Below are 11503 nucleotides of genomic sequence, written 5' to 3' on the forward strand. Positions count from 1 at the left end.
ACTCAGGAACCCCCATCAGCCCAGTAGAGGCTGACTCGGAGCTGTCCTACAGTCTGAGGCTCTTCCCACCCGTCTCCTTACTCCTCTGGGCCTTTCATGGCTGTCAACCAGGATTGTGCTTCAAGGCTCACCCTGACTCCTCTGGCTCTACCTCCCCATCATCTTTCAGGGGCATTTCCCTCAGTAAATCTCTGGTACTTTTAATTTCATCTTACCTTCTGCTTCTAGGAGGACCTGACTTATCACACAAGATATTGTGAGGATCAAATGAGATCATCCAAGCAAACATCCTTTGGAAAACTGCTGCAAGAAGAACAAGAATTAGGTATGGTCATTTAAAAAAATACAAGGCCACATTGTTTCATACAACTCAATAGCCTTTTGGAACTCATTGCATTCCTGTTCCACTCATTAATTAATATTGATACTCTTTTTTTGTTGTTTATTCAAAGAATATTGATATTCTTAGTAATAGCTTTCAATAAAAAAAAAAAAGTTATGTTATATTTAATAGTGCCCAGTGTAAGAAGGCATCTAAGCGTGTATGGAATTGAAAGGTATTTTCATCCAAAAGAGAATTTAGTTTTCTTGAAGGGATGAATTTCAATTATCTGGAATATTCATTCAAGGTAAAAAGCTAGGAGTCTTTCTTTCTGTGTCTCATCCTCTCTCTGGGACACCACCTTTTCCTGGGAATTGGCAGGGAACTGGCTACCTTGGATTAGCAAACTTTATGGCTGAGAGCCCCAAGCTCCCAACATGATGAGCATCATTCCTTTTCTTTTTACTACAGTAACTCATAAAGCAGGAATCCTCTACAGCCTGCTCCTCCCTGGATCTGGCAGATTCCATCTTGCTACCATCCCGTCTATCTACACTCACAGCAAGGGTTATCATCCTTCTGCTTGACATCCTTATTAGGTTAGCACTTTTTAGGGTAAAGTCAAAAGATGCTTGGCCTGACCACAGGCTACCACTTCCTCACAACACACACACACACACACACACACACACACACACACACACACACACACACACACACATACACCCCTGCTTCAGCCGTATTTCATCATCCTTGGAGATACACATTTCTTTCACATGATGATACCCTTGAGATTGGGATCTGAAATCATCAACCAGGCAAGAGCTGTTAACTAATTGTTTTGGCCTGTGTGCACAAACATGAAAAAGCAGCAGCTTCAAAGCTGTCAGAATGAGTGCTACATTGGAAGAAAAGCCCAGGAAGAACAGTGGACTGCCTTTTTAGCCCCTAGGTACACAGTGCTGTGAGGGGGGGGGCACAGTGAATCAGGAGCGCTTGGCAATATTACCCAACTGGGGACCCAAGGCAGGCAAAGTTCATGTACTTGAAAACCCAGCAGAAGAGCCCAGCCCCAAAGGCTCTCTGTTCTCCCATGAATTCTCCAGGAAATGCTGCATCCCCAAAGCTGTTGACCATATGGTATTATGTGGAAAAGTTTGATATTGATGGATTTGAATCAGAAAAACCTTTCAAAAGAACATGACTCTACAAGTGAAGTTTCAGGAATACTGAAAGCAAATGATTTCACCTGTATTTTTCTTTTGCTATATTTGGTAGAACACTATATGATAAAACATATGTCCAATTAAGAATGTTTAAATGTGCTTTCAGAAAGTATTGGAACCCTAAGTTTTAAGAAAACCATATGCCATAGTGAAACTAGCAATGTTTTTTTTCTTTCTTAGGGGTATATAAGATAAGGGCGCATCTTAAAATCAATGGTGTCTCCAGGTAGATGGGACATGGTAGACTCACTTTATTCTCTTGCTCTCTCTGATCTCTGGACTTTCATACATCTGTTCTCACTTCCCAGTGGGACAGGGACCAGGCTGTAGTCAGAGTAGGGGGAGGGCCTCTGGAAAAAACAAGGCAGGATATTTACAGTCAAAGCAATGTAACAATGTAAAGTCCCTATCAAAACTCAGTGTTCAGCATTATACAAAGTCAAGGTCACAGTAATTCTCTAGGGTAAAGACTCTAGACTAGGAATATAAACATCTTCAGTGAGATCCGTTAAAGGTTAAAAGACCAGGAGCAACTTGGCCTGGAATGTTTGAGTGTTCTGGGAGGGTATCTCAGCAAAACCTGTGACTTCACTGTAAACAGTCCTAGCAAACAGACAACAACCCAACCCACCTTGAGGGCAGGGCAGGTAATACAAGTCCACACCCTAAGCTCTCAGCTCCCAAAAGTCCTCAACCGCCCATAAATCCCCTAGACAACGCATCACCCCGGGCTCTCTTGTCCCCTCCTGGCATGAGCCAGGAACTCTGTCTATCCTCTCACTGTATCTCTCAATAAAAGTCTCCCTGGCTCTTCTACCTTGGGTGTTTGCTAAGTTCATTCTTCTACTCTGCCAACAAGAACCCCAGCATCACCAGGACCCTCTCCGATTCTTTGCCTGGTTAACTTCCACCCATCCCCTGGATTTCAGCTTAATTATCACTTCCAAAAGTCTTCCTTAGACTCCTCACTCCCACCCTAGCCTGGTTGTGTACCTCCATAGCACAGGAGTCCTCAACTCTTGTAACAATTATCATCCTTGACTGTAATTTCTTAGGTCATTCTCTGTATCCCCCACAGGCTGTAATCTCCTTAGAAACAGAGAACTCCTCTGTCTGCTCATGTGGTGCTTGGCACAGCTGGCAGTCAATGAATAATCATTCATCAATGAATAAATGAATGAATATTTAGCAAGAGTAAGTATCTCATTATACAGCATTTAAGTAAACTCATTCAATTTTGAATGGCAAGGCAGTAAGATTTTTGTCTCACAAATGAGGAAACAGACACACACAGAGTAAGAGGCTAGTTCATGTCAGAGCCAAAACTAAAATTCCTTGAGGGCCCATGGAACAGTGTGATACCTGACATTCACTGGGCATTTGCTGTGTGCCGAACACTGATAGGACTTCTGTATCCACATACCCTCACCTAACTCTCACAATAACTCTGTTGGGTGCATGGTATTAGTTTTCCAATTCTATGAAAAAGGAAATTGAGGTGCAAAGAGGTAAATAAAATTTCCTAAGATAATAGAGCTAATAAACAGTGCAGCTGAGATAATAAGGGAGGAGATTCCAGAAGCTGCACCCTATACCCCAACATTACAGATGCTAGTAAATTGAGTCAGAATATTTAGCAATAGTAAATATGATTAGTTACTAACATATCAGTTCTTAAGCATGCATTTTCAAGCTGACCCAAAACAAATCGTTTTATTTCAGGGGATACTGATACCAATAAAAACAGAATTAAGTCTAGGATAGTTGAAAACTCACTTTAATGCCAGTGAAGCATCCCTCGTTCTGCTATCACCATCTGCATGTAGCCATATAATCCTGGGTGAATTGTGTAACTTCTCTGGACCTCAGTCTCTTCACTAGTTAAAAAAGGGCAAGAGTGAAGTAGTGAACACTTAAAATCCTCTGACAGGGTCTGTCACTTTATCTCAAAGCAATTAACAGGTCCACCAAGTGGGAGAAATCACCAGTGGTTATAATCCTAGGCCAAATATTGAATTCGAGGATGTAACTTAAACTCCAGTGTTTGTTCTACAAAATTCAAATAATGTTTGGCCTAATGAAGGGCTCTTGATCCTCCACCCGAAAGATAAGTTTTCAAATTCCAGCCATGGACTTTTTCCTTTCCTGCTATTGACAGTGTTTGCCTTAGCGGGGAGAGGGAAGCCCAGACTTGTGTTGACAGAGTCTGACTGTTGGGGAAAAGGACGTACCCGGAGGGGAACACTGTTCAACAAGAAACAAGGCATCTGTCCCCTCCTGACTCATTCCAAGCAGGGCCTCCCTCCTCCGTTGCTCATTCCAACACTAGATCAGAGGCTCATGCGGAGACTTGCTAAAGTCAAACACTATCAAAAAAAGAAAAAGAAAAAACCTCCAACCCAGTTATGTTAGGGAGGAAAACAAGATCCTTGCCAGATGGGCATGAGAGCCCAGGCCACTACGAAGAGCTGGAGACACATGGCTGGGCCCCAGGGAGTAACCGGCTCTCACTCCACAGGGTCGCAGAGCTGCTGAAACTGTTTTTATTCACCCAAATTTTTAGGAAATGCTTTATTAATACGTAGAGGGACCCATTTTCCTTTCTTGGCTTTGTAAGGAGTGAAAGTTATTCACAAGCTATGCCTCCAAGGCTATATTCCTATTCGAAGGCATCCAATATTTTCAGGCTCCATGATTGTACCTTGAGCTAGATAGATTTGGGTGAATTATTCAACCTCTTAAAGGTTGAGTTCCCTCACCTACAAAATGAACTTAATAATGCTCACACTTGAAGATTATATGAGATAACAAAAACCCCTACTATACAGTGTGCTGAATAAGAAGGAGCGGTTTCATGATGCCTTTCTTGAAGGGCACTTCAAAGCTAATCATTTTTAGATATTCTAAAGCCAACCAAATTTTGGCAGTAAGATCTTCTTACTGCCAAATATTTTCTAGATTTTCTGTGGCTTAGAATAATTCTTCACACAATTGGGACCAAAAAAAATTTTTTTTCTGTCTAATAGATGGATAAAGATAGAGATAAATTGCATTCCCAAGTAAATAGGTATTCATTCAACAAACATTTAAAAGCACCAGACTTTGAATGGGGCAATAACTGCTTCCTTTCTAAAGCACTTCTAGCTTATAATGTTTTTGTCTCCACCATTCATTCATTTGATCTCTGACCATGCCATATGAGGATGGATCCTTATTTATCACTTTTAGGTGGAATTGAAAGTCAGAGAGCCATGGAGTGAGTACTGTAAGATCCTAGTTCTTACATCAGATTGACCTGGGTTCGAGGCCTGAGCTTGGAACCAGCCATGCATCTACTTGAGCAAGTTACATTTCCACATCTCATTTTCCTCACCTGTGAAGTGGGAACAATGTGTCCATCTCATTGAGTTGTGAGGATTAAATGAAATAATTCATAGAAGGTATTTATTACACACAGCTTAACACACTATCAGTTAGTGACCATCATGGCCATTATTACTGTTTTTATTATCTCTCAAGTCATACAGGTGAAATAGCAGACTTGGGACTAAAACTCTTGTTTGCTGAATTCCAATTCAATATTTTCTGCCATACTAAGTTTCCAAACATTTCAAAGTATTGAAATCCCTCTTTTAGAAAACAATAGCTTACATGACACTTGAGTGTGTATCACAGCAGAACCACTATTGTTAAAGCTGGGGAAAGGGGACTGAAGTGCCTTCTGCCATCCCTCCATCCCACTGCAGCTGACTGATGTCTCTCACACCCCCACTCCTTTACGACCAAGTCAACTGCTTGCACTTACCATTGCCAGAGATTCACCAGGGACTCGATCCCAGTGAGTTAAGAGGACACTTAGACAGCAATGCTTCCATGTGCCTTGTTATTAGTAACACTTGTTCCTTCTCCCACTTGTCTTGCCCTGCTCCTCATTTCCTGTCAATCTCTTGGTCCTTTGACTATTCACCTTTTTCTGTCTTACAAACTCCATCAGTTTTACCAGCTCCTGACTGTTTGCTAGGACTCAAGCCCTCCCATGTTGCTCTGCCAACCAGAACCTGCATCTTCCTGGTTCCTGGGGGCTCATCCACTCCCACCAGTACTGCATACAGACAAGGCAATGTTTCCACCCTTCCCCTCATGCCACACAAACTTCCGCCACTCCTTTCTAGTTTGCTCCCTCACCTACTAATCTAGTTTATCAAAATTCTAGATCATTTTTCATGTCACGTTTTCTCTGGGGTCAGATTACTGTGTGTTAAATGTACAAACCCATCTAACCCTTTACCCTCTGCTCATGATGAGAGTATACATCCAGGCAGGTCAATTCTATCTCCATGTGCATGCCTAAGCATGCTGGCTCTTACCTCTCCATATAATTGAGCTGATCAGAAGGATTCAGACTCAAGTTTTTCAGACTTAAAGCCCATCTTCAAGATAGTCAGCACTTTCTCCAAAAGTCTACATTGAAGGTTATCAGGTACTCCCAGCACTTATTAGATTCCCATGTAACCACTATGCCTTGATGCTATTTCCACTGGAAAATCAATAAGGAGGAGAAGTGATTAGTGGGGTGGTAGATCTAAGCCTTCCCAGGTCCTTGGACATAAAATTATTAAAAGTCCTACCTCAAGTCCTAACACCTCTGTCACCTTCCTTCTTTATGCCCCACCCCTTTCCGCTGCTCCCTGCCACTCACAGGTCCTCATTCAACAGTAATCCCCTGGTGAAAGAGAACATTGCAGACACCCCAGCCTATGCTCCTCTGGGCCCCAATCCCAGAATGTCTTCCTCCCAATTTCTTCTACCTATCACTCCTTTCTAGCTTGCTCCCTTGCTACTGTCATTCAAGGCCCACCACAAATTCCTCCACTACCTAAATTTTTCCATTATCACTGTTAGAATGAGTTCTCCCACCTCTGGCTGACATGGCACTTAGTTTTTCATTTGGTTATATCACTTACTTCACTCTGCCTCATAATCCAACAAGTTGTTTACAACAGGTCAGTCTTACTCACAAGACTGGAAGTAACTCAAAAGCAGGGAGCCTGACTTAGTCATTTCTGATAACCCGCAACCTCTACTATTGTGCTTTCCAAACCACAGATGCACGATAGTATTTGGAAGCTGTATTTGGAAGCACAATCATTTGGGAGCCCAATAATGTCCTAATAAACCTGATTAGAAGAATTATATATATATATATACACATAGTGCTTGACTAATTATATTTTGAGGTTGAATTGTTAAAGACCCAAGTGTTAGAAATTACAGCGCTTTGGGCATCTTATTGGCATTCTGAAGCATGAATGGAAAATCCTTTGCCAGGAGCAGGAGGGAGCTCATCAAAGCAACCATCATCTTTGGCCTGCCTATGAGTCCACTTATTTTCCTGTTTTCTTTGCATTTTTAATTGCACACAAGTTGCCTCATGTGCTTCCTTTTTTCTAGTACTGGAACACTCTGTCATTGAACTTTGAGTGTTGGTCCAGACACTGGCAAAGGAAGTGGTAGTTATCAAGGCTGGGCCTTGCTTCCAGGGCATGCTGAGGGGTTCCAGCACCCCAGGCCAACAGTCAGACCTCACTATGAGTTCCTGCTTCCCTTGGAAGATCTGATGGGGTTTCTAGGAGGTAGTGGAAAGAGGTCAGGGTGCAAAAACTGATGATTCCATTCAAGTGTTAGCCCTGTCACTGGATTTTTTATATGACCTTGTACAAATTGCTTAACTTCTCTGAACCTGTTTCTTCATTTGTAAGCTGGAACTGGTGAGGCTTAAATGAGTTCTTATGAAAAGGCAGGCATGGGAATATATTGTAGACTCTGGTTTTCTAGAAAGCAAGGCACTATTATTTTCACATATCAAGTAATTTTGTCTGCTAAAGGGGTGAACATGTCTCTCCTAGAAAGAAAATCACCATGGCCTAGTTTGGGGTGAAGGATAAGTAACCACGGAACACAGCTGGGAGGAAAAAGTCAGACACTAAGCCTCCTCTGAGGATCCACCAAACCCTAAGTGCTCACTGACTGGAAAGGACGTCCTTGGTAAATAATTTGCTGCTTTCTACCCACTCTTCTTCAAGACTCTCTCCCATCACCAGATTGACTGTAAGGGTAGAAACTCCGGGCAAAATGAAGCCTTGCCTCTGGGTACCTCTGGAGAGATTTCATTTTGCTGTGGTTCCTCTGCCAAGGATCTACTGCTAAGTTTAGTTAAGGAGGCCCAGACAACAAGGCTGTGTTACCACCTGGCATTTCTTCACTTGCCCAATGAGGGCAGTTCTGCAGAGCCAGCAGCCAACAGCTGTGTTTACAACCTCCCGTCACCCTTGTTAATTAATGAATTCTGGGCCTGTTGCTCACCCTGAGTAGGCTTCTGCAGCATGGGATGGTGGTAAGTGAGCACTGCAGGAGAGTGGCACTCTGTTCTGGGCACTGTTCTTAGTTGGGAGCAGTGCAAGACATGTCATGGAGACTGGTTAGAATGTGGATAAGAGAATAGAAACCAGGCCCCCTAGGTGAGGGCTGACTATTGGCTTCCATTTCGTAAAAGCTAGTCAAGTTCAGAGAGGCTCTCAGCTTCAGTGTCCACAACTTTGGAAACAACTGGCTCCCAAATAATAAATATACAGCACACTTCAGATCAAATACCATACAAAGTGTCTCCGAAGATGTGAACTAAAATCATAGCCACTGAAATGTCACTCCCTGGACTGTAAGATATCCTCATAGACCTGACCACAGGGGTGTAAAGAAGCAGCTACCAAAACCATGGCAGTTCCAAGAGAGAAAAGAAGACTGTTTCATTTCCTAAAACGTCTTGCTTCTTAATAGATTCCACTCTTGGAAAGGTCTAAAACAGGAAGCAAGGAAACTGAACTAGAAAATAGCCTCAGTCCTTATGGCTTTACTCTCTCTGGAAACAAAAATGTCCATTTGTGTGGTTGTGAAGCAGGTGAACTACATCCTCCAGCCAGGTTGCTCTGTGTGACTAGAGTCAAACAAAAATAACATGACAGAACAGAATCATGATCAAAATGTTCATGAAGTTTTACAAGATTACCAGGGACAGAAAAAACTTTGGTTTCCATAAGAGATTATTCCTGTCTTTTGGAATACAATAGATCTAACAAAGTGTTTGCTATTGTCTAACAGAAAAAAACGAAGAAACCTACAGTACCAGATGCCTAATGAGCAGAGTAGAACCCAAAAGTTTGCGTTCCGATTCTGGCTCTGTCACCAGCCAGCTGTGTAACCTTTGACTGCTCCATTCCCCGTCTTGTCTGCACTTCCATTTTCTGCAGAATGATAGTAACAGCACCTGGTCTGGCTCCTTCACTTCCAGGGATTTCTAGTAGAGGAAAGATGGGAAGCTGACTTGCAAACATGAAGGATGAGTGTGATGGTGAAGATTATAGTCTAGAGTTTCAAAAGGCCTGGTAGTGGTGGTAGTTTCTTCCTTATAAGGAGCTTTTAAAGCTCTTTGTCTCAAAATGTATTTTTTAAAGGAAATTGTTAAGTTTTGTTCTCTTTTGTAATATTTGGTGGGATGGGGCAATTATATACTTAGAGTTCATCCAAAATGTAATTTACAAACACAGGGAATACCATCCTTTAAAAATATTATTTAAAAAAAGAAAAATAAAGGAAATCTTAGGCTATTAAAGGGAATATGAATAAGCATTTTATGAAGTAGAACAAAGACCAAGTGAGGATTTAACTCAAGACATCATATTTTTTTCTGGGATGTAAACTAGGTACACAGAGTCATCCTTGAAAGAAAACACACACCAATATATTAATATATTCCTAGAATAATTCAAACTCAATTTTTATATGAGAAATCATGATTTTTCTACAAAGTCACAGAATGCTACTATATATGTCATTTTCTTTTCAGCTAGGAAACGAAGAAAAATATTGTATTAACACCCAGTTAGAAAAGGTATTACGCTGAGTGGAAGAAGTCAGTCTCTATTAATGTGGCATTCTCAAAAAGACAGACTACAGATCTTCCTCAGCTTATGGTGGGTAACATCCTGATAAGCTTGTCATAAGTTGAAAATATTCTCAGTTGAAAATGTATTTAATGCACCTAACATACTGAACCTCTTAGTTTAGGCTGTCTTAAACATGCTCAGAACACTTCCATTAGTCTACAGTTGGAAAAAATCATCTAACACAAAGCCTACTTTATAATAAAGCATTGAATAGCTCATGTAACTTATAGAATACTGTACTGAAAAAAATTTTTTTAATGGTTGCAATGAATATGAATCATTTCAAACATTTCAGTTGTTTACCTCAGTATGCCAATGGCCCCTCTCCCTTACTTACAGCCGAGATCACTAATTGTTCAAATACATTTTCCTCCTGAGTCCAGATTTGACCATTGGATAGAGGGCAGTATAGGGCAGGTGCTACTTCATAGGAGTGCTTATGGGAGATGAAACCTGTTGGTCACCTGTGACCCTAAGTGCTGCTGTGAGGCCCATACATCAACACTACAAAGAAACCCACCTAGAAAACCCACTTCCTTTCTCAGACTGCAGTGTCCTAGCTGCAAAAGTCTGTGTCCTACACAAATTAGCCACAGTTAATTACAGATGTTTCTTTCCTTCCAGCAGAGAGAAGCAAGCTTGTCCTTCCAACTAGGCTGTAAATGGCTTGAGGTGAGAGACGTATCATTTATTTCTTTTAGTAACACCCTTAATATCTCTTGAGCCTCAGTTTCTTCATCTACAAAATAAGGATAATAACACTAGATCATAAGGTTGTGTGAGAATTATAAGAAATAAATGTGAGACACTTAGAATAATGTTCTGCAAAATATAAGCCTCAGGAACTGATAACTGTTATCTTCATTGCCAACCATCCCCAACACTGTGTCGTATCCATGGCAAATGCTCGAAAACTTCTATAGGAAAAACAAAACACAGAGGAGAGCAAAATCTAAATTGGGAGCCAGAAGATAAAGGTCAAAGCTCTACCTCTCTAAACTTTAATTTCTTAGGTATAATGAAAAATTGAATAAATTATTCATGATTCCTGAATAAATTATGTTCATGATTAATTTCAGCACTGATGTTCAATGTGTTGATAACATTACATAACACTCCATTGCAAAATTAGAGCATTTTTGAAATATCTGTAAAGAATCCTAATTACCCAGTGAAAAGAAAAGGAAGAAATTAGAATACTTCCAAAATCTGGTTTAGGCAAAAATACAGTTCTCCATTTTCACCTGACTTATTGGTTTCCTACCACTGGAGGGCGTGTGTTGCTTGGTTGAAAAATATTATTCTGGGTTTTTAGCTCTCTTGCTCACAACTTGAATTTCCATCAATGGAATTGGAATTAAAGAATCCAAGAAACCACCTCCCTCACTTGACAGAGTTAACAAATGAGGTGAAGCCCCAAGAGATTATGTGAGTTGTTAAAGTCAACAAGAGAGAAAACTCTACTTAACTGGCCTGGAGCCATTTCTATTACCTTTATTTCCCCCTTAATATTGGCCCCATACAGACCTTCACACCACATCCTCTCAACTAAATTCTGAGCCCATCTCTTCTGCTCCTAACTCCTGCATTCCCAAATATCCAGCAGAAACTAGATCTTGGTCCTTTTGAATATGGCCTAGTATGGTGAATGTGTTTAGTTCACAGCCAGCCAGAATCCATTTAATAGGCTCTAGAAGACTTGGTTCACTCTTGAGCTGGGATATGAATGGTACAAAAGGTGGAAGAAATGGTGCTTTCCACCACAGAGTGGAAACTCTAGTGTCCACTGAATATGTCGAATGGGTAGTGCAATGGAAATTAGACATAGCCCCATCTTCAAAGAGCTCCCAAACTAGTTAGGACGACTAAACACAGAACAGGAGAGAAGGGACACAATGAACAGCAAGTCTTGAAGGAACTTGAGAAATCCAGTCTCAGGATACAGACTTTTTCTC

The 11503-nt window shown here is 41.1% G+C and overlaps 1 long non-coding RNA gene across 1 annotated transcript; it reads right to left on the reverse strand.

Annotated features, from left to right (window-relative positions):
- Window positions 1–215: 215 nt before the first annotated feature.
- On the reverse strand, window positions 216–3655 carry LOC140844265 (uncharacterized). The gene is made up of 3 exons (XR_012122415.1): window positions 3325–3655; window positions 1799–1898; window positions 216–303 (listed from the first exon to the last, which is right to left on the reverse strand). It is a non-coding gene; the product is annotated as an uncharacterized lncRNA (long non-coding RNA).
- Window positions 3656–11503: the final 7848 nt, after the last annotated feature.

Source organism: Manis javanica, chromosome 11, assembly GCF_040802235.1.
Source record: "Manis javanica isolate MJ-LG chromosome 11, MJ_LKY, whole genome shotgun sequence".
Lineage (NCBI taxonomy): Eukaryota > Metazoa > Chordata > Mammalia > Pholidota > Manidae > Manis > Manis javanica.